Raw genomic sequence first — 26,244 nt, forward strand, 5'->3', positions numbered from 1 at the left:
AAGATATCAACTATTTACCAAGCACAATCCAAATTTTGGAAACTTATACAATACATGCTCAAAATTCACAACTACTATGGCATGTAAACTGTCAAATACAAAATGTGCAATTCCTTACACATAGCAACAATATATTCAATAAGGAAAAACATATTCTCATGAATATAAAAGTAACAACTATGTTATCCAATGCTCAAAAGTAATCAAGTGAACATACATCAAATCCAAATCCATGATTTAAATATAGAAACAACTTCCAAAATGCAATTAAATCCATGGAGTAATAAAGTAGAATTTAATTAAATATAAATAGTTAAATTCTCTAAATTTCAAGTTAATCCAAATAACCTCAATTTAATATATATTGAAAGACATGTCATGGTCATCATATATATAACATCAAATGACAAGTTAAGTAATTAAAACACTTAAAACAAAATTAATCAAGCTAATTAATTAATTTCCTCTAGATTTTAAAACAATTCCAAATGCCCTCAATTTAATCTATATTACAGAACATGCCAAGACCTATTTAAATACCACATTACAACTTGATTTAATGCTTGATACAACCATGTGAATTAAACTTTCACTAAAGATAAATATTAAATAAAAGTTGTAATTCTTAATCAAATGATCCAAATTTAATATATGTTAACAATCATATCTAAGCATAATTTCCTAGCATGTTACAATTCAAATCAAAGTTATACATCGTCATAAATTTTAAATCTTATACAAAGAAATAAAAATTACTAACTTTCTAGATTTGATACAAGACATACATATATGTTGTATAATCATGGCAAACACACAATACACTACACAAATAATCCTAAAACATTCCCTACCTCAATTGGAATGAAAATCCCAATTACCACCGAAATAAAATCGCCCCAAATTTTCGGTCCGCAAAACAGATTTTTCAGCTTGCTACCTTCAACTTGTAAATTTCATAAAAAATTCAACTCTAACCCAAATCAAATGAATCCAATGCCCAATGAAAGCTTAAACACTGTAATTTGATAATATCAATTTAGTTTAAAAAAATATTTTCCTAATTGAAACAGTTTTGCCCTACAACTTTGAAACAAATTCTGCCCAGAAAACACATTTTCAGCCTGTAGCTTCCAAATTTGAAAATTCATGAAAAATTCATTTGATATCCAAATTGGGCAAACCTAATTTATTTTGGAAGTAAACATATGAGAGTATAAAACTGAAAATTTAAGCCATGATCAAATGTCAAAAGGTTAGTGAAATAAATCATCTAAAAATATGTTTTTCAGCTGCAATAAAAACATCGACAGAAGATAGTTTCGGATTTTTCAAAAAATTTAGAAATACTCTAAAATCGTGAAAAATTTTTGAGTAGTGTAAAACCCATGGGGGAAGTTTCAGTAAAATTTTAAGGCAATTAAAGCAGCACAGCTTCATATAAAAATTAATTTCCGGACCAAAAAGGAAAAGCTTTAAATTTCTAGTAACTAGCTTGCAACTTCAAAAATTTATAACTAATTCATTTTCAATCCAAATTACATGAACCCAAAACTAAATGAAAGCTAATTGAGTATATTTTCATATTCTATATTTAATTTGACAAGATTAATTTCAAGTGAAAATAATTTAAGGGCAAAATACAAGTCCTTCTCTTCCATGCACGTAAAACACTCAATAATGACATAAAAATACTTCAAAATAATAGATCAATACATCACTAGAGAATTGAATCTCTAGATACCAAAGCAAAACTAAGAGTTAGGCTAGATCCTTCAACGGTTTTGAATAGGAGGATGAGTGAAACAAAAAGTATTTCAAGCTTTATCGTCTAAAGTAAGTGGAAAGGCCTCAAAGATCAAGGTCAATGCCTAAGGCTTCAAGCTCCATCAATGGAGGCTAGGGTTTTCTTGTAAGGAAGAGAATGAAATAATGTGGTTAAGTGTGAGTGGAGGAAATAGATCATCCACTCACTATGTGCTCTTACACCATAGTCAATTGCACAAAAACCGTCATTTAAAACCATAATTCCAAAGTGGCCCAAAGATATTTGCAAGACTAAATTATGAACCTACACTTGTCACCAATCCATGGCTCCTTCCTAGGCTTAATCTCACACCTACACTTGTCAACATCCAAGCCAACAAGTGCACCAATCCTAGGCCAACAAGTGGGTGAATCCTCACTCTCTAAATGTCAGCATCCAATGCATTAAAGTGTTTCCACACAAATGTCAACAAGTGGACCAATGAGAGTGTGACACTTGTCACACTTTTCTAAAATTACAAAAAGGTCCTTTTTGAAAATATCTTCCAAATTTAATTACAAAATGGTCCCTAAGATGAAAAATAATTACTTTATTTAATTACACGAAAACCCCACAAGTTAAGAATAATTACACTAAAGTATGCATTAATTCCCCTTTATGAAAGAAGTAAGCAATCAACATGCTTTTCTAGAAAAGTAAAAATACCACTATCATGGACATCAAATATCATGTATGCATGCAAAACCAAAATCAAATCTGAGCAGAAAAAGTAAGGTTGTGCAAGGAAAAAGGATAAAGGAAAAAAAAAAAAAAATGTGAATAGTGTTCGGAAAAAATAAAATATGAAAATGACACAATCCCTAGAGGAAGTTGTCAATCCAAGGAAAAGAGTCTCGGAAATCATTCCAGAGCACTCGAGACGATATCAAGTGATGAAAAACTGAACCCAGAAAGGAAAAGACAACGGAAAAAAAAATATCCGTTAAAATCTGAGAAAAAGAAAAGGAAGAAAAATGACCGGGTCATTACAACCTTCCTATCTTAAAGGGATTTCGTCCCCGAAATCTAGCCCCAACAAAACAAAAAGGCGAAACCAGGATAACTACGGGGTACATCTCTAAGTATCCCTCACAACATGCTACGAAAGCAATCCCAAAACTGAAGACAACGTACAACCCCATGTCATTCGCACCCACGTGCTCACGACAGGACAACCCCCTCAAAAGAAAAGTGATCACATGGCCACACCACAAGTTGAAACTCACACACAGAACTTAAGGCCAGACGAGGGAACAGAAGACAACAATCGAAAGCACCCCTCTTGACGAACCATCATAAGAAACCAAAAATAACCACCAACAAAACTCCAAGATATCCATGAATCAAATCAAAGTACTAAACAAAGACGACATGGCAGTATGAATAACGACCAGAACCCGCCCACGACGTACTCAAATGTGTGGTAGCAATGACAATTCCTAGTGTCCGCCCACACTTAATCGTCAGTAAGGTAGCATCGACGGCAACTAGCACCCGCCCATAGCACACAACTTGTACGGTAGCATGACAGTATAAGGCACCAATTCATAACCTGCCCCCACTAGGTCTACCCATGAAACCTCTCGATACAAATGACTTCAATGTCAAAAATGATCATTACCAAAAGCACTATGGAAACCAACATTTTGTAAGAGTTGAGATATGGTCCAAAGATGTCCGGCCGGACCATCCTGGCCAATCCCAAAACTCTGACAACAATGCCATAGGTACCGCTACGCTTAAGGCCTTAAATCCTCAATACAAAAGGACCAACAATTTTAACATCTCAAAACACTACTATCAACAATATCAATTACGAATCCAAAGTCTGACAAGCAAAACAGCATCTCCAAAATCCCAGATATCATCCTAAAATAGATCAACTATAAGACTACTCACCGTAATCAAACATCGGATCAATATCCCTATCACGGATAACTAGATCCTCGAAATACAAGTCCACGAAGTGGCACACACATCAAAATCTTGACAACCAAGGTCATAGAACGAGTCTCTCAAAATTGTACTTGACAACACCAAGCTAAATCAAAATTCCTCAATTTCGATCCATCTATAAACAACCACTGGAACTATGATTCCTCAAGGCCATGCCTAGTCATAACTAGGATGAGAAAACTCCATAAGCATGCCATATCCAACAACGATCCTCCAAAACTCCTCCTAAGAGTCAACCACATCCAGGCCTCCAAAACTAGAACAAGTCTCCAAAAGACATTCTTAAAAGAGCATCGGGCTCACCTCACAAATCAAACAATCCTCAAAGATATGGACATAAGTCTCCATAAAATGATCTCACACCAATCAACTCACTTGAGCACCACAACCATCAACAACCACGGCAGGAACTCCCCAAAGGAAGACACGAAAGAAAGGGGACCACCAGTCCTAAAAATGACAACACCACAACTCCATCTCTAAAATGAAAGACAACAAAGTCAACGACTTCACCCCCTACATGGAAGTAAGTCGACCAAAATCTATCAAATCCTCACCAACGATTCAAGACAACAACGATGATCCTCATGGACCAACCAACCCCAAAACAGTGCACAACGCAACGGAGGGAAGAGACTCACTCCTTGTGTAGTCCCTAACACGAACCAGCACAAAACCATTGTGGAAACCCGCATACAGACTATGTGCGACCAAGGGAAACGAATGGGAAAACCAAACCTGAAAGTCATGTATATGACAAGGAATGCAACTACCAGAAAGAAAATCTACTTACATAGATGAAAATCAAAAGCACATGCTGCACGTCTCCACATAAACACAAAAGTATGTCATTAAAGCGCAGTAACAACATGGTATCTCGAAGCATAAAAGAAAGGCATGTTATTGCCACACAACAAGAAGGCAAACGTGGATAGACCTCCACCTACTCATGCATCACAATATCATAAATCATACTACTAATATGGTAGTAAATGAAACTGCAGAAAACAAAAGTGATGCAACAATGAACCCTATGGATATCGTGTCCTAGAGTGCCTAGGTAAAAAGGATGGACCAGTCCTAGCCATACACTAACTCCAAAAACCAATGCAACAACAACCTGTCTCAAAACAAACGTGAGCCCTTAACACAATGGTAAGACTCCTACAATCCATCTCTGAATCTAAGGGTGACACTATAAGTGACACTAACAATGTAATGTTTTCTCTACCTGAAGCATCTATCAATTGACTTGACCCCAAAAGCGTCATCGCACAAGGAGAACTCAAAGAAAATGGTAACTCTAGCCATACAATCAGACAACCAAATCGATCACTACGACTGATCCCCAAAACAACCATCATCATTATCGATCAAAAGGACTACACCTGTCAGAACAAAACACAACGCTAATTCCATCTGAACTGCACTCGTAACTTTCTAGTACGGTAACATGACAGTGCCATGCAACCGCCCATAACGTACTCGCCCACGAAAATTGTAATCTCAGAGGAATCTTCCAAAATAACCAAGGATCCCAAAAGGTCCAAAACCTAACCATGGCCTAAAATCAACAAATCCAGTACTACGGTTGTGCCTAATAGCTCACCCCACAAGAGCCTAAACAAAAGGTGTCTCTCCACCTACCTTAAAACCAACTCTAGGTCAATAACAACCTAAACTACAATCACCATCAACCTCAACTCGAGCCTCAATGACCAATCTCGTGTCATGCCAAATATGCAACATAGTTATGCATATACAAATCTGATCTAGAATACATCATATGTCATGCTCTTTACATAATAATTAAATCATGCTAAACAAACGGCATAACACATGTAGCACGTAAGCACATAAACATGTTATCAAACCAAAATATGTTATCATGAAGCATATAAACACATAGAGCATGACAACATAAGCATGATATGCACCCAAAACCCGTCGTCCAAGGTATTCAAACCTAGGAGCTCTGATACCACCAGTAACGACCCGGATTTCTCAACCCGGTGTGTTAGTGACGAACCGGAAGTTGACCAGATAATGGACCCGAAATGCGGAAGCGAAAGAAGCCAAATGACCTCAAGTGATGTACGTCATCCCTAAGGCCCTAGAATGACTCTCCATGAAGCCATGGAACTCAAATGAGCCAAGCAAATTAAGCAAGAACGCCTAACCCGAAAAGAGATGAACTAAGGGCAAAATGGTCATTTCTCATTGAAAAGAGTGCCACCGTGCACACCATTGGAAGGACAACGAAAAATGAACAAAATTAGACTCAAGAATCGTCTGATTCTGAGTCCGGGCAGAAAAGATATGAAATTCCAACACCCGATGCGAAAGTTATGAAGCAATGACTTAACATTTTTCAATATTTTCATAATAAACTTTGAAAATAAAAGTGCATAGAAAACGAGATACATGTCATTGGCCTTCGGCCTCATCACATACATGTTAAAAATATTGAAAAGAGTGCACTTACGTACACTTTACATATACGAATAAACGAATACAAGTTTAAACAAATAGGGCTACAAAGAGGCATCTTATGCTAACACTTGCATAAAATAGAAACTGTAAGCCATCCAAGGAGCAATAGAATCTTCAAATCCTGAGTTTTGTACTTGAAATATGCCACAGTATCATAAGGGTGAGTAACATAAAACTACTCGTAGGAGATGAGCATGCATCTACCTAGTATTTCACAATTTTATCACCTTATAGTGAAACATGTTAAAGGGGCTCATGCCACTTAACGTCTATGTCAAGATGAGACCCAGGGAGCATCCTAAGCTACCTAGATCATTTATATCATAATCACATTGTTCATGCAATTCAAACAACATGGAAACATGTTATAAAAGATAACAATATATAGATTCTCAAAGTCTTCAACTTGAAATCCAAAATATGAAAACAACAAATGTGGATCATGCCACCTAACGTCTATGTTCAAAATGAATCTATAAGGTCATTCCTAAACTACATTTGAACATCAAAACACAAATTATGATATCGATGTAATTTAACCAACAATGGAACTTCCAATACAATGCATGAAGCATGCTTTCACAAAGCTACATCTTAAGCTCAAAATAGGAAATCAAATAAGGAACAACAAATTATGATATCATCTAGTTATCAACTTGAAATGAAATATGAAATCAAACAAAGTGGATACTTGGACGTCACGTCGGATCAGACCGACAACATAGTTACTTTAGGGTTACTAGCCCATGGGTAACTTCCCTATGTGCGCACTAGACTATATAGAGGGACAATCCCCCATACTAGAACTAAGTCCTAGCCGTAGCCAAACAATGACATCCCCAAGTTTCCAAAATCAATAAATTGTGCAACAACGTATATATATCAACATGTATATACAAGATATCAACTATTTACCAAACACAATCCAAATTTTGGAAACTTATACAATACATGCTCAAAATTCACAACTACTATGGCATGTAAAATGTAAAATACAAAGTTTGCAATTCCTTACACATAGCAACAATATATTCAACAAGGAAAAACATATTCTCATGAATATAAAAGTAACAATTATGTTATCCAATGCTCAAAAGTAATTAAGTGAACATACATCAAATCCAAATCCATGATTTGAATATAGAAACAACTTCCAAAATGCAATTAAATCCATGGAGTAATAAAGTAGAATTTAATTAAACATAAATAGTTAAATTTTCTAAATTCCAAGTTAATCCAAATAACCTCAATTTAATATATATTGAAAGACATGTCATGGTCATCATATATATAACATCAAATGACAAGTTGAGCGATTAAAACACTTAAAACAAAATTAATCAAGCTAATTAATTAATTTCCTCTAGATTTTTAAACAATTCCAAATGCCCTCAATTTAATCTATGTTACAGAACATGCCAAGGCCTATTTAAATACCACATTACAACTTGATTTAATGCTTGATACAACCATGTGAATTAAACTTTCACTAAAGATAAATATTAAATAAAAGTTGTAACTCTTAATCAAATGATCTAAATTTAATATATGTTAACCAACATATTTAAGCATAATTTCCTAGCATGTTACAATTCAAATCAAAATTATACATCATCATAAATTTTAAATCTTATACAAAGAAATAAAAATTACTAACTTTCTAGATTTGATACAAGGCATACATATATGTTGTATAATCATGACAAACACACAATGCAATACACAAATAATCCTAAAACATTCCCTACCTCAATTCGAATGAAAATCCCAATTTCCACTAAAATAAAATCGCCCCAAATTTTCGGTCCGCAAAACAGATTTTTCAGCTTGCTATCTTTAATTTGTAAAATTCTTAAAAAATTTAATTCTAACCCAAATTGAATGAATCCAAAGCCCAATGAAAGCTTAAATACTGTAATTTGATAATATCAATTTAGTTTAACAAAATATTTTCCCAATTGAAACAGTTTTGCCCTACAACTTTGGAACAAATTCTGCCCAGAAAACACATTTTCAGCCTGTAGCTTCCAACTTTGAAAATTCATGAAAAATTCATTTGACATCAAAATTGGGCAAACCTAATTTATTTCGGAAGTAAACATATGAGAGTGTAAAACTAAAAATTTAAGCCATGATCCAATGTCAAAAGGTTAGTGAAATAAATCATCTAAAAATATGTTTTCCAGCTACAATAAAAACATGGAGAGAAGATAGTTTCGAATTTTAAAAAAAATTTAGAAATACTCTAAAATCGTGAAAAAATTTTGAGTAGTGAAATACCTATGGGGGAAGTTCCAGTAAAAATTTCAAGGCAATTGAAGTACTACAACTCCATATAAAAATTAATTTCCCGACCCAAAAGGAAAAACTTCAAATTTCCAGTAACTAACTTGCAACTTCAAAAATTCATAACTAATTCATTTTAAATCCAAATTGCATGAAACCAAAACTAAATGAAAGCTAATTGAGTATATTTTCATATTCTATATTTAATTTGACAAGATTAGTTTCAAGTTAAAATAGTTTAAGGGCAAAATACAAGTCCTTCTCTTCCATGCATGTAAAACACTCAATAATGACATAAAAATACTTCAAAATAATAGATCAATACCTCACTAGAGAATTGAATCTCTAGATACCAAAGAAAAATTAGGAGTTAGGTTAGATCCTTCAAGGGTTTTGAAGAGGAGGATGAGGGGAACAGAAAGTATTCCAAGCTTTATGGTCTAAAGTAAGTGGAAGGGCCTCAAAGATCAAGGTCAATTACTAAGGCTTCAAGCTTCATCCATGGAGGCTAGGGTTTTCTTGTAAGGAAGAGAATGAAATAATGTGGTTAAGTGTGAGTGGAGGAAATAGAAATCCTCCACTCACTATGTGCTCTTACACTATGGTCAACACACACATCTATGGTCAATTGCACAAAAACCCTTCTTTAAAACCATAATTCCAAAGTGGCCCAAAGATATTTGTAAGACTAAATTATGAACCTACACTTGTCACCAATCCATGGCTCCTTCCTAGGCTTAATCCCACACCTACACTTGTCAACCATCCAAGCCAACAAGTGCACCAATCCTAAGCCAACAAGTGGGTGAATCCTCACCCTCCAAATGTCATCATCCAATGCATTAAAGTGTTTCCACACAAATGTCAACAAGTGGACCAATGAGAGTGTGACACTTGTCACAATTTTTAAAAATTGTAAAAAGGTCCTTTTTGAAAATATCTTCCAAATTTAATTACAAAATAGTCCCTAAGATGAAAAATAATTACTTTATTTAATTACACTAAAACTCCACAAGTTAAGAATAATTATACTAAAGTATGCATTAGTGCCCCTTTATGAAAGAAGTAAGCAATCAACATGCTTTTTTAAAAAAGTAAAAATACCACTAGCATGGAAATCAAATATCATGTATGCATGCAAAACCGGAATCAAATCCGAGCAGAAAAAGTGAGGTTGTGCAAGGAAAAAGGATAAACGAGAAAAAGACAAAATGTGAATAGTATTCGGAAAAATAAAATATGCAAATGACACAATCCCCAAAGGAAGTTGTCAATCCAAGGAAAAGAGTCTCGGAAATCATTCCAGAGCACTCGAGACGACATCAAGTGATGAAAAACCGAACCCAAAAAGGAAAAGATAACGGAAAAAAAATATCCGTTAAAATCTGAGAAATAGAAAAGAAAGAAAAATGACCGGGTCATTACAATCAAGCTCCTTGATATCTACATTATATAACTCTATCTCTATAAGACATCCCTACACTTTCTCTTTTTCTATCACTTTATTTTGCGCAGGAGAACTAGGAATGGTATACTGTGGCACAATGCCTTATTTTTTAAGTATGTACTGAAAGTACTACAATTTACACCCTCATTACCATTCTCTCAATAAAACTCAGCACCTTAGTCCGATCTTAAAACCATAATCACCATACCCAACTACTTTTAACTTTAGTCTGGTATATTTTAGATACATCAAGTGCTTTGGACTTTTGGTGAATTAAGTATACAATTATACCTTGAGAACCCATAAATGAAGATAATGAAATACATTTACCGCAAACGAGGTGCAATAAGAAATGGACCTCAAAATTCGGTATAAATATAGTCTAAAAGACCAAATGACCGACTAGCCTCAAAATTGCGTTTCTCTGCATCTGTCCTTTGATACAACCAACACATAAAATTTATGACCCAATAATCTCATCCTTGACCAAGCGTTCAAGTCTCTTTTGAGAGACATTCCCTAATATCCTATGCATAGCATAGATGAATCATCTCTAACCAAAATATGATTTTATTCGGAAGGTATCGAGTCTATAGAAAAATAAGAAATAGGTAGGATCACACTCGAATCCATCTACCATGTCTGTACCTATACTTTTACCAAGTTAGGCTCAAAAATTAAAATGGCAATTTTCTTTCATGCTTTGTTTTTCTATTTCACCACAATAACCTTTCTTTTTTGATGTCAATTTATTGCTACAGAACCAACATTTATCATTCCATGATCAATGTCTTTTCATGTATTGTTCTGCCTTTCTTTATTCTTTTTAGCCTTTTATACTTTCTTGCCGCCTAGTTTCTTCATGAAACTATTCTTGATGTCACGACAAGATGAGCTGACTTAGTTTTAACACATTTGGGTCGCTCCCCTTCAATCACACAAAGTGCTAACAGCTGGCTAATGCCATATTCAACTTCTTATGAATTATAATTCACCTTGAAAAAGCTGAAAAAATTAACTTAAGTAGAGAATAGATCACCATGTGGACTAATAATTTATCATCAAATATGATTCCCTACTGCCTCAGATCATAAACCAGCTTGCACATCTTATAGATGCACTCCCTCACTGAACCATTGCTATCATATATGACTAGCATAAACCATGTCGGATAACAGTATTGTAGTTGCTTCTTAATGCCCATTAACTCTTTCTTGATAAAATCAAGAAGCTCATTGGCAGTATCAAAAACCAGAATACCACCCTGAATAGTATCACCAATAGAAACATAAATTAACCTAATGGCATGGTAGTAACTTTAGTCCACCTAAAATTGCAACAATTTTTCCACTTAAGAAGACTCCGCACTGGGTATATGGGCTTCTTCTTCAAAAAACATAGACTCATGGTCTAAGAAACCCAATATAATATCAAAACATGTCTTCTAGGTAATATAATTTTAACCATTCAATGGTTCAATCCCTATGAGCTATCTTTAAATTGCAGAAGTGTCATAAATATTATATTGAATAACACCACATAAACAACAAATAAAATAATATGTCATAACTTTAGGGATTATTACTTTAATTCGTGCTTGGGGTTTTAAGTCGAATTTCTCAGGGTGTTTTAGTATGTGTAAAAACCATCCACCCTTCGGGAACAAATAAAATACCATCTAAAAATCACCTTTTGGCAGAATTTTAGATTATACTTTACCTCCAAACCTATGATAAAATCGCACATAGATATATTTAATTATACTTGAATTATTGCTAAATACTTTCACTACTTTTTGGCAAGAGGGTTATTTAGTTATAATTCAAGCACTCTTAAATATTCTACTCACTTATCCCACACTAAGACATTGATCACCTTTTGGCAGAACAAATGCCCTCGTGTAGGTAAGTGTACTGTGAGACCTCAATAATACCAATGTCTTAAAATTTCAAAAAATAATAACCTCTGTAAGCGTGTCACCTTTTGGCAGGCATCACCCACTTTGGCTACCACATTTGAAACGGTCACTTTACCGTTCTTCCTAAACCCTATGGAAGAACCTAAACTGCAAAATTTTCATTTATTTAAGTTCAACAATTTATTTATAATGCACATAAACTAAATCCAAATATTGTGGAACACTTGATTTCACTGTAATATAAATGACTTTAATATAAATAAAATAAAGCTTTTTCATATATCTTAAGAAATTACAGTGAACAATATAATAATAACATGCACATCAATCAAGATTTTAAGAATCTCAATTCTTTATACTTTAATTAAAATAAATTAACAAAACTTGACGCATGTATATTATATATCTAATAAACAATTTAAAGTATTTGAATATTTAAATCAATTAGGTTAATACTGCTTGATTATGGCACGCAAGTCCCATAGATTTTTCAACCTAAAACTAAACAATTAAACTTGAATCTTTAGAAGGAATTAGCAAAACATAGGAATTTGCATTCTTCAACAGCTATATCCACTGAGATAACTATATACATGTTCACAGTTTCACGCCAATCTTACTTCTATTAAACCTTTAATTAAACTCAGTAATATAAAACCAATCTTTTCGATTAGTTTAGAAGAAAAGTCAAAATTTCACAGTTTTCTTTTCATGCACAAATTAATGCAAACACACATAGATAGATTTTTAACTTCATGTATACCAGTATATAATTCACACAAAACCAATCATTAAACCTCATTCTATTTGAAATCCTTTATGCAAAAGCATTACTCGGAAAGCTTAACTTAATTTCTAGGAAACAAAATGATGCATGATGGGTAACAAAGATATCACAAACTTGGTAATAATGGTTTTCCTCCTTTATACAGGTTCATATGCACAAATGTGTTCAACAGTCAGATTTGTCTAAATACCAGCTTTTTAATTTTTTTTTTTTTTGGAATCCGCATTGTCATTCTCAAAAATATTTGACAGATCTAAAACAAAGTTAGTTTATAAAACACTATAAAACAATACACAGTTTCATAGTTAACAAACAAAATCAACAACTACATTTGTAAATATATTTAACAACATGCAATTAAACAACAGGCCATATTAATACCAACAAGATCTTATGTGTAGTCCTGTGCAATTGTTGAGAAGATTAATATAGGCTAACAATAAAACAAGGAAGTCATAGTCCAATACCACTATAACCATGAAAACAAACTAGTGGCGGCACAAGTCAATTGGCATGTTTTTCAAAGTAATGCTAACTGACTTTTCATATTATACCATTCTTAAACAGTATTCTACTGACTATATAATCAAGTAGATAGAAGAACAAAACAAAAAATATAAATCACTAGTCAAGCGGCCATGTGGGCAACCACGACAATAAATCAACGGGCACCATCAATTAGAAAATAGTGAATTGAATCCAGATATTCTCATGCCCATAAATTTAAATAATATATGATATATTTTTAATTCCTTTTATCTTAATTTCTACCGGCTCTGATGCCAAATGTTGGGTTTTAATTAAATTAATCCATGTAGAAATTAAGAATATTTTAATTAATTAAAGAATAATTTAGACTCGTACCTGATTGATGATTAACGCACATATACCTTTAGAATATCCATGTAATCCTCTGTAAGTTCCTGCAAAATATTAAAGCACTTTACTTCCTTCTAAGAGTTGTTGATACGATTGGTCTGAATAAGGGTTTTAAAACCTTTATATATAACAATAATAGGGGGGACGACTTCTCTACAAATAAGCATACCTAAGTCTCCCTTCCTATCATGAAAACTTAGATATTAATGGTTAGAATTGAATCACACCAAATAAGTTGGAAAATCATAATCCAATGGTATAAAAAAACCGTTCTCCCTATTAGACCACCAAATTGGAAAGTACAACCCAATCCATCAAGTATCAATAATTACATTGCAATTTTACTTTAGAAAACGTAGTGCATAAGACCATAAAATAATTTTTATTATTTATATATATATAAAAATTTCCAATAGTAACCACTGAATTACAAATTTATTTTAGTTAAAAATACTCCAACAAAGAATTAAATAAATTGCATATATATATATATATATATATATATATATATATATATTTACGAGTGAGAATAGAATTTGAAGATGCTAACCTGTTGTACTAAGATCTCTTATTCAATTGTTTCAGCAAATTATTAACATTATTTTATGAAACATGTAAATAGAAAATCACAAGGGTGACTAACCCTTTTCCACACATCTTTGTTATGTTATTAATATATGTTTGATTCATACTTTTCTCTCTGATTTCTGATATGCCCTTGTAATTAGAACTAAAGTGGAGAAGTTTGATTTATTGAGAATTATCCTTAAAATTGAAATATTTTCAACCATGTCAGCATTTTTTGCATGACAATGGGTGTTCACACTTCTTTAGCTATGTGTTTTGTTAATATATCATTAGAGTTGAAGCATTGAGGAAAACTAAAAAGAGGTGATTCACATTAACATGAAGTGTGTATGTAGTTTGTGTTAAAAATATAATTTATTTCTTTATTGATGTGCTTGATTGCTAGGGTGAGTATACACCATCAACAGTATTTCCAAAACTGGAGGGAACTTATGTTATAAATGTCATCTATTGTTTTATTTTATTATTATTTTTTTCTTTTCAACTAAGTTCTACTTCTACTTAATAAGTTGCGAGCGACATACAGTAAAATAAATGGAAGGACAGTATTTGGACTCTTCTACTCTACGGCATTTTTTTTAATACATCTTCTTTATTCTATAATATCATAAATACTCTTTTCACTAAAAAGGATTTTTTTTTTTTTGGCCACAGAATTTATCTAACAAAAACAAAATTACAATCTCCCTGAGTTACTTGTCTGATACGAGCAAGGTTCACAGTCGCAGTATTGGTCATCGTAGTATTTTTTTTTATTTTTATTTTTTTGTATCTCACACATAGTGCCAAAGTAGAACGATACCCGGCTTTTTCCCACATAACTCAATAAAGTTTTTTAGTGAATTATAATAAATTTTATTGAATTTTTAAAGATTATATAAACAAGTAATAATTTATTCAAGAATTTTCAGTCAATGTTGCTATTAAAAAGGCTTAGTATATATAAAAGTTTAATGATTTTGTGTGCATATAAAATAAATTCTTTTACCTGATATTTTATGTTCAATTTTATTATGTGGGTTACAATTATAAGCAACTAAAGAGTTTTATTTTTTATTATTAAATAAAAACAAATAAAACCGTTCTGGTAAACTAAATGTGATTGATTTAGAGAATAAAAAATCTGTCATTAATTTATTTCAAAAGAGGATATTGAAATGGAAAGGAATAGATTTAATATGATGAGGTTACGTGAAGAAAAATATTCAAGTTAGTAAAAGATTGAGATTAAATCCTCAAGCTGGGACCCATACACATGTTAGCTATGAAGCACTGGCACGACTGTGAGGAGGCCTTGTATCGGTGTTGGACTTGGACATGCATGTTTAAGGCTCAGGCACTTGTCCAACACTCCTTTAGGAGTACTCTTTTTTTTATTTAATATATTAGTTGATGTGGGCTGTGTTGAGGATAATTAACTCGCTCCAACCCACTTAACAGTCGGCTATTGTTGAGAGTTAAATCCCCCCTTCATTACACACAACGGAAGTATCATCACATCACATCAAACAAGCATATATGTAGATAACAATCACACACATCCACACACAACACAATATTTTACATGGTTCACCAAACTCTAGGGTTACGTCCATAGGAGAGAGAGATTTCTTTATTATGAATCAAGGAAGAGAATATACAACTACATATCAAAACCCCACTCACTCACTCATCATCTCTTTTGAGGTTACATGTATACACTTGGGAATTACATATACTCCCCCCTCTCCTCATAGCACTCACCCTTAAGCCCCTTACATCTTTTCTCTCTTCTCTCTCTCTCTCTAAACCCCTCATACCTATCTCTATATATAGAGTCTTCAAAACTCAATTCCTTGTTGGACAACGATCAACTTACCTACAAGGAGTTACTATATCCATCTTCAACTCTAAAATAGTAGGTATAACTTCTTTCCCAAATCTTTAGCCTTTTTCCCCAAGTCTTCTGCATTCCAAAACCAATCAGGAAACTGTTTCTCACAACTTCCAAAATGAAAAAGGAAACTAATTTTCTGCGCACAAATTTTGAGCCATAAACCTAACAATCTCCACCTTGGCTCAAAATTCTATCTTCACGTGCTTCTCCATAGCTCCACCTCGAACAAGGATCTCTTCATACCTCCACCCCAAGCTCTTCATAGCTCTACCTCAACTAAAGCACTTTGATGAACTTGAGAAACACTCTAACAATCCTACCTTTTCCCAAAATCATCATTCTTCATTTTTTCTTCTATCTTCTTTATCCACCCCGTTGGTGTTCAATTGCTCACGCATGGCAACCCACCAATCTTCAACTTATCTTCATCAATTATTTTTCTGGCCAAAACAACAAACCTCTTCTCTTCACTATTCATACTCCCCTTTGCTCTTTATTGGGCTTAGAGCAAACCCCTTCATTCTTCACACCCCTTGCCCCATCTTGAGAACTATCACCACTCTTGGCTTGTCCCCAAAACTTGTTCCTTATGGGCTTTATCTCTATCACCTTCTTCATACCTTCATATCGTCATCAACTTTGATTGAATCTCCATAACATCTTATTATCATCCTTTACTATAACAAACTTCACATCAATCTTCTTCTACTGATCTTCAGGACCAATCACAGGCTCTGACCCACCATCAGCTCTGATACCAGTTGTTGGGGATAATTAACTCGCTCCAACCCACTCAACAGTCGGCTGTTGTTGAGAGTTAAATCCCCCCTTCATCACACACAACGGAAGCATCATCACATCACATCAAATAAGCATATATGTAGATAACAATCACACACATCCACACACAATGTAACAACCCGGATTTTTCAACCCGGTGCGTTAGTGATGAACCCGAAGTTGACCCAATAACGGACCCGAAATGCGGAAGCGAAAGAAGCTAAATGACCTCAAGAGATCTACGTCATCCCTAAGGCCTCAAAATGATTCTCCATGAAGCCACGAAACTCAAATGAGCAAAGCAAATGAAGCAAGAATGCCTAACCCGAAAGGAGATGAACTAAGGGCAAAATGGTCATTTCTTATTGAAAAGGGTGCCACCGTGCACACCATTGGAAGGACAATGAAAAATGAACAAAATTAGACTCAAGAATCATCTGATTCTGAGTCCGGGCAGAAAAGATATGAAATTCCAACACCCGATGCGAAAGTTATAAAGCAATGACTTAACATTTTCCAATATTTTCATAATAAACTTTGCAAACAAAAGTGCATAGAAAACGAGATACATTTCATTGGCCTCCGGCCTCATCTCATGCATGTTAAATACATTGAAAAGAGTGCACTTATGTACACTTTACATATACGAATCAACGAAGACAAGTTTAAACAAATAGGGCTACAAAGAGGCATTTTATGCTAACACTTGTATAAAATAGAAACTTAGAAACTGTAAGCCATCCAAGGAGCAATGGAATCTTCAAATCCTGAGTTTTGTACCTGAAATATGCCCCAGTATCGTAGGGGTGAGTAACATAAAGCTACTCGTAGGAGATGAGTATGCATCGACCTAGCATTTTACAATTTTATCACCTTATGGTGAAACATGTTAAAGGGGCTCATGCCACCTAACGTCTATGTCAAGATAAGACCCAGGGAGCATCCTAAGCTACCTAGATCATTTATATCATAATCACATTGTTCATGTAACTCAAACAACATGGAAACATGTTATACAAGGCAATAAGATATAGATTCTCAAAGTCTTCAACTTGAAATCCAAAATACGAAAACAACAAGTGTGGGTCATGCCACCTAAAGTCTATGTTCAAAATGAATCTATAAGGTCATTCTTAAACTACATTTGAATATCAAAATACAAATTATGATATCGATGCAATATAACCAACAATGGAACTTCCAATACAACGCATGAAGCATGCTTTCACAAAGCTACATCTTAAGCTCAAAATAGGAAATCAAATAAGGAACAAGAAGTTACGATATCATCTAGTTATCAACTTGAAATGAAATACGAAATCAAACAAAGGGGATACTCGGAAGTCACGCCGGATCAGACCGAAAACATAGTTACTTTAGGGTTACTAGCCCATGGGTAACCTCCCTATGTGCGCACTAGACTGTATAGAGGGACAATCCCCTGTACTAGAACCAAGTCTTAGACGTAGCCAAACAACGACATCCCCAAGTTTCCAAAATCAACAAATTGTGCAACAACGTATATATATCAACATGTATATACAAGATATCAACTATTTACCAAACACAATCCAAATTTTGGAAACTTATACAATACATGCTCAAAATTCACAACTACTATGGCATGTAAGATGTCAAATACAAAGTGTGTAATTCCTTACACATAGCAACAATATATTCAATAAGGAAAAACATATTCTCATGAATATAAAAGTAACAACTATGTTATCCAATGCTTAAAAGTAATTAAGTGAACATACATCAAATCAAAATCCATGATTTAAATATAGAAATAACTTCCCAAATGCAACTAAATCCATGGAGTAATAAAGTAGAATTTAATTAAACCTAAATAGTTAAATTCTCTAAATTTCAAGTAATCCAAATAACCTCAATTTAATATATATTTAAAGACATGTCATGGTCATCATATATATAACATCAAATGACAGGTTAAGTGATTAAAACACTTAAAACAAAATTAATCAAGCTAATTAATTAATTTCCTCTAGATTTTTAAACAATTCTAAATGCCCTCAATTTAATCTATGTTAGAGAACATGCCAAGGCCTATTTGAATACCACATTACAACTTGATTTAATGCTTGGTATAACCATGTGAATTAAACTTTCACTAAAGATAAATATTAAATAAAAGTTGTAATTCTTAATCAAATGATCCAAATTGTGTATATGTTAACTAACATATCTAAGCATAATTTCCTAACATGTTACAATTCAAATCAAAGTTATACATCATTATAAATTTTAAATCTTATACAAAGAAATAAAAATTACTAACTTTCTAGATTTGATACAAGGCATACATATATGTTGTATAATCATGGCAAATACACAATACAACACACAAATAATCCTAAAACATTCCCTACCTCAATTGGAATGAAAATCCCAATTACCACCAAAATGAAATCGCCCTAAATTTTTGGTCCGCAAAACAGATTTTTCAGCTTGCTACCTTCAACTTGTAAAATTCATAAAAAATTCAATTCCAACCCAAATTGAATGAATCCAAAGCTCAATGAAAGGTTAAACACTGTAATTTGATAATATTAGTTTATTTTAACAAAATATTTTCCCAATTGAAATAGTTTTGACCCACAACTTTGAAACAAATTCTGCCCAAAAAACACATTTTCAGCCTGTAGCTTCCAACTTTGAAAATTCATGAAAAATTAATTTGACATCCAAATTAGGCAAACCTAATTTATTTTGGAAGTAAACATATGAGAGTGTAAAACTGGAAATTTAAGCCATAATCCAATGTCAAAAGGTTAGTGAAATAAATCATCTAAAAATATGTTTTCCAGCTGCAATAAAAACATGGACAATAGATAGTTTCGGATTTTTAAAAAAATTTAAAAGTGCTCTAAAATCGTGGAAAAATTCTGAGTAGTGTAAAACCCAAGGGGAAAGTTTTAATAAAAATTTCAAGGCAATTGAAGCCCCACAGCTCTACATAAAAATTCATTTTCGGACCAAAAAAGAAAAGCTTCAAATTTCCAACAACTAGCTTGTAACTTCAAAAATTCATAACTAATTCATATTAAATCCAAATTACATGAAACCAAAACTAAATGAAAGCTAATTGAGTAAATTTTCATATTCTATATTTAATTTGACAAGATTAATTTTAAGTTAAAATAGTTTAAGGGCAAAATACAAGTCCTTCTCTTCCATGCATGTAAACCACTCAATAATGACATAAAAATACTTCAAAATAATATATCAATACCTGACTAGAGAATTGAATCTCTAGATACCAAAGCAAAACTAGGAGTTAGGCTAGATCCTTCAAGGGTTTTGAAGAGGAGGATGAGGGGAACAAAAAGTATTCCAAGCTTTATGGTCTAAAGTAAGTAGAAGGGCCTCAAAGATCAAGGTCAATGCCTAAGGCTTCAAGCTCCATCCATGGAGGCTAGGGTTTTCTTGTAAAGAAGAGAATGAAATAATGTAGTTAAGTGTGAGTGTAGGAAATAGAAATCCTCCACTCACTATGTGCTCTTACACCATAGTCAACACACACATCTATGGTCAACTGCACAAAAACCCTCCTTTAAAACCATAATCCCAAAGTGGCCCAAAGATATTTGCAAGACTAAATTGTAAACCTACACTTGTCACCAATCTAGGGCTCCTTCCTAGGCTTAATCCCACACCTACACTTATCAACCATCCAAGCCAACAAGTGCACCAATCCTAGGCCAACAAGTGGGTGAATCCTCATCCTCCAAATGTCATCATCCAATACATTAAAGTATTTCCACACAAATGTCAACAAGTGGACCAATGAGAGTGTGACACTTGTCACACTTTTCAAAAATTACAAAAAAGTCCTTTTTGAAAATATCTTCCAAATTTAATTGCAAAATGATCCCTAAGATGAAAAATAATTACTTTATTTAATTACACTAAAACCCCAAAAGTTAAGAAAAATTACACTAAAGTTTGCATTAATGCCCCTTTATGAAAGAAGTAAGTAATCAACATGCTTTTCTAGAAAAGTTAAAATACCACTATCATGGAAATCAAATATCATGAATGTGTTCAAAACCGGAATCAAATCCGAGCACAAAAAGTGAGCTTGTGCAAGGAAAAAGGATAAACGAGAAAAAGACAAAATATGAATAGTATTCGGAAAAAAATAAAATATGAAAATGACACAATCCCCAAAGGAAGTTGTCAATTTAAGGAAAAGAGTCTCGGAAATCATTCTAGAGCACTCGAGACAACATCAAGTGATAAAAAACTGAACCCAAAAAGGAAAAGACAACGGAAAAAAAATATTCGTTAAAATATGAGAAAAAGAAAAGGAAGAGAAATGACTGGGTCATTACAACCTTCCCACCTTAAAGGGATTTCGTCCTCGAAATATAGCCCCAACAAAACAAAAAGGCGAAACCAGGATAACTACGAAGTACATCTCTGAGTATCCCTCACAACATGCTATGAAAGCAATCCCAAAACTGAAGACAACGTATAACCCCATATCATTCGCACCCACGTGCTCACGACAGGACAACCCCTCAAAAGAAAAGTGATCACATGGCCACACCACAAGTTGAAACTCACACACAGAACTTAAGGCCAGACGAGGGAACAGAAGACAACAATCGAAAGCACCCCTCCTAACGAACCATCATAAGGAACTAATAACAACTACCAACAGAACTCCAAGATATCTATGAATCAAATCAAGTACTAAACAAAGACGACATGACAGTACGAATAGCGACCAGAACCCGCCTACGACGTACTCAAATGTGTGGTAATAATGACAATTCCTAGTGTCCGCCCACACTTACTCATTAGTAAGGTAGCATCGACGGCAACTAGTACCCGCCCACAGCACACAACTTGTACGGTAGCATGATAATATAAGGCACCAATTCATAACTTGCCCCCACTACGTCTACCCATGAAACCTCTCGATACAAATGACTTCAATGTCAAAAATGATGTCCGGCTGGACCATCATGGCCAATCCCAAAACTCTGACAACAATGCCATAGGTACCGCTACGCTTAAGGCCTTAAATCCTCAATACAAAATGACCAACAATTTTAACATCTCAAAACACTACTATCGACAACATCAATTACGAATCCAAAGTCTGACAAGCAAAACAGCATCTTCAAAATCCCAAATATCATCCTAAAATAGATCAACTATAAGACTACTCACCGTAATCAAACATCGGATCAAAATCCCTATCACGGATAACTAGATCCTCGAAATACAAGTCCACGAAGTGGCACACATATTAAAATCTTGACAACCAAGGTCATAGAACGAGTCTCTCAAAATCGTACTTGACAACACCAAGCTAAATCAAAATTTCTCAATTTCGATCCATCTATAAACAACCACTAGAACTACGATTCCTCAAGGCCATGCCTAGTCATAACTAGGATGAGAAAACTCCACAAGCAAGCCATATCCAACAACGATCCTCCAAAACTCCTCCTAAGAGTCAATCACATCCAAACCTCCAAAACTGGAACAAGTCTCAAAAAGACGTTCTCAAAATAGCATCAACCTCACCTCACGAATCAAACAATCCTCAAAGATATGGACATAAGTCTCCGTAAAATGGTCTCACACCAATCAACTCACTAGAGCACCACAACCATTAACAACCACGGCAGGAACACCCCAAGGGAAGACACGAAAGAAAGGGGACCACCAGTCCTAAAAAGGATAACACCACGACTCCATCTCTGAAATGAAAGACAACAAAGTCAACGACTTCACCCCCTACATGGAAGTAAGTCGACCAAAATCTATCAAATCCTCACCAAGGACTCAAGACAACAATGATGATCCTCATGGACATACCAACCCAAAAACAGTGCACAACGCAATGGAGGGAAGAGACTCACTCCTTGTGAAGTCCCTAACACGAACCAGCACAAAACCATTGTGGAAACCCGTATACAAACTACGTGTGACCAAGGGAAACGAATGGGAAAACCAAACCTGAAAGTCATGCATATGACAAGGAATGCAACCACCAGAAAGAAAATCTACTTACAATGATGAAAATCAAAAGCATATGCTGCACGGCTCCACATAAACACAAAAGTATGTCATTAAAGCGCAGTAACAACATGGCATCTCGAAGCATATAAGAAAGGCATGCTATTGCTACACAACAAGAAGGTAAACGTGGATAGACAGACCTTCACCTACTCATGCATCACAATATCATAAATCATACTAATAACATGGTAGTAAATGAAACTGCAGAAAACAAAAGTGATGAAACAATGAACCCTATGGATATCCTGTCCTAGAGTGCCTAGGTAAAAAGGAAGGACCAGTCCTAGCCATACACTGACTCCAAAAACCAATGCAACAACAACCTGTCTCAAAACAAACGTGAGCCCTTACCACAATGGTAAGACTCTTACAATCCATCTCTGAATCTAAGGGTGACACTATAAGTGACACTAACAATGCAATGCTCTCTCTACCTGAAGCATCTATCAATCGCCTTGACCCCAAAAGCGTCATCGCGTAAGGAGAACTCAAAGAAAATGGCAACTCTAGCCATACAATCAGACAACCAAATCAATCACTATGATTGATCCCCAAAGCAACAATCATCATTATCGATCAAAAGGACTGCACTTGTCGGAACAAAACCCAATGCTGATTCCATCCGAACTGCACTTGTAGCTTGCCAGTATGGTAGCATGACAGTGCCATGCACCCGCCCACGAAAATTGCAATCTCAGAGGAACCTTCCAAAACAACCAAGGATCCCAAAAGGTCCAAAACCTAACTATGGCCTAAAATCAACAAATCCAGTACTACGGTTGTGCCTAATGGCTCACCCCACGAGAGCCTAAACAAAAGGTGTCTCTCCACCTACCTCAAAACCAACTCTAGGTCAACAACAACCTAAACTACAATACAACCGTGACTACAATCACCATCAACCTCAACTCGAGCCTCAATGACCAATCTCGTGTCATGCCGAATATACAACACAGTTATGCATATACAAATCTGATCTAGAATACATCATATGTTATGCTCTTTACATAATAATTAAATCATGCTAAACAAACGGCATACCACATGTAGCACGTAAGCACATAAACATGTTATCAAACCAAAACATGTTATCATAAAACATATAAACACATAGAGCATGGCAACATAAGCATGATATGCACCCAAAACCCGTCCTCTAAGGTATTCAAACCTAGGAGCTCTGATACCACCTGTAACGACTCGGATTGAGAAATCCGAGTCGTTACACAAAACACAATATTTTACATGGTTCACCCAACTCTAGAGTTACGTCCATGGGAGAGAGAGATTTCTCTATTATGAATCAAGGAGGAGAATATACAACCATATGTCAAAACCCTAGTCACTCACTCATCATCTCTTTTGAGGCTACATGTATACACTTAGGAATTATATATAATCCCCCCTCTCCTCATAGCACTCACCCTTAAATCCTTTACATCTTTTCTCTCTTCTCTCTCTCTCTATAAACCCCTCATACCCATGTCTATTTATAGAGTCTTTAAAACTCAATTCCTTGTTGGACAAGGATCAACTTACCTACAAGGAGTTACCATATCCATCTTTAACTCTAAAATAGCAGGTATAACTTCTTGCCCAAATATTTAGCCTTTTTCCCCAAGTCTTCTGGATTCCAAAACCAATCAGGAAACTGTTTCTCATAGCTTCCAAAACGAAAAAGGAAACTAATTTTTTGCGCACAAATTTTGAGCCACAAACCTAACAGGTTGCGCTCAAATTTTCCCCTTACAAAACCCACTTGAGCGTATCCCCTATATGGGGGCCAACTATTGTCCGAAGGAAAAGATCATAAATCTATTATGGGACTATGACTACCCAAATTTTTAAAAAAACCTGGTGCGTCAGCGAGTAACCTGCAAACTGACCCGATAACGAGTCTGAAACGCGAAAGTAACAAAAGAGAAAAGGTCTCTAGAGATGGACACCACCCCTAAGATGGCAAAGTGACCTCTTAAGAGATCACGAGACTCAAAAGAAGTAAATGCGGAAGTTAGGGTTTAAGAAGGTTAAAGATGTCATTAGGGGTAAAATGGTCATTTTAAACAGAAATGGATGCTACACTGCATATCATTGGATAAAAGACGAAAAATTAATAAACTTTGACTAAAAAATCACTTGATTTGGAGTTAGAATGAAGAATATATGAATCTCTAAAGTTTTACAAAAAAATTGCCAAAATGTGCCCGGTATGATCGATTTGGCTGCGAGCAATCATGTCTTTGAAAATATATGATTTTCAAAACTAAAACGGGACTTTTTAGAAAACATTTGTGAAGAAACCGCCTTACAAATGAGTCTTCTGATCAACCATGGTCCAAACCAAAAATAAAAAGTAACGTAAAATGACCAAAATGCCCTCGAGTACAAGGTATGTCAAGAAGAAAAAACATTTGGCTGCGAGCAGTCATTTTTCAAAAACGCTTGATTTTCAGGACTAAAACTGGACTTTTTGGAAAAAAAATTGTTAAGTAACCCACCTAAAAATTAGTTTCTAATCAACTATAGTCCAAACCAAAATGAAAAGCAATGTAAAATGACCTAAATGCCCCTGAGTGCAAGGCATGTCAAGGAGATAAAAACATGCAGAAAAATGACATCCTTTACATGCATACAAATTAAAGTAGCATCAAAATAGAGCACTTAAGTACTTATTACACAGCCAAAAAGAAGTAAGGCATGCTTTTAAACAAGTTATATATAAACAACTTCAAAAGAGTTAAATCATGCCAACACTTGCATGTCAAAAATATATAGAAGATGTCCAAATGAAACTCAAGCCAAGTTAGGGATATTGTGCATCAACAAAGAAAGTCTCCTTACGTGAAAAACAAATATCAACTAGGATGAGTAAACAAGTTACTCATTAGGATGAAACATATGCGTATACCCTAAAGTTTCAATGGTTTTTGAAAGTATAATATAAACCAAGCACATGTGGGTCATGCCTCCTAGCATCTAGTTTCAAGGGGAAGCTAAGGGATCATCCTAAAGCTAACTTTGAAATATTTTGAAAGCAATCCATGACAAGTAACGCAAGTAAACAATATTAGAAACACCAATGCCAACAATAAGTTACAACTACTTAGGATTGTCAACTTGAAATAAAATGCAAAATCAAATAATAATAATATACTTGCAAGAATAACTACAACAAAGCTAGTAGAATAACAAAGTTTACACCATTCCAAGGACTATAATTCAACATACACGTAGATTCCACTATGATGTAACTCACGCATATGACTCTATGATGTAATGTGATGATATGACAGAAATTACATCCGATTAAAATGATTGGTGCAGTTCCGCACCCTACTGGCTAAGTGTTATTAGGGATTTTTAGCCC

The sequence above is a fragment of the Cornus florida genome, unplaced genomic scaffold (genome assembly GCF_030987335.1).
Source record: "Cornus florida cultivar Cherokee Brave unplaced genomic scaffold, ASM3098733v1 CherokeeBrave_3.0.0_Hap2_Chr01, whole genome shotgun sequence".
Taxonomy (NCBI): domain Eukaryota; kingdom Viridiplantae; phylum Streptophyta; class Magnoliopsida; order Cornales; family Cornaceae; genus Cornus; species Cornus florida.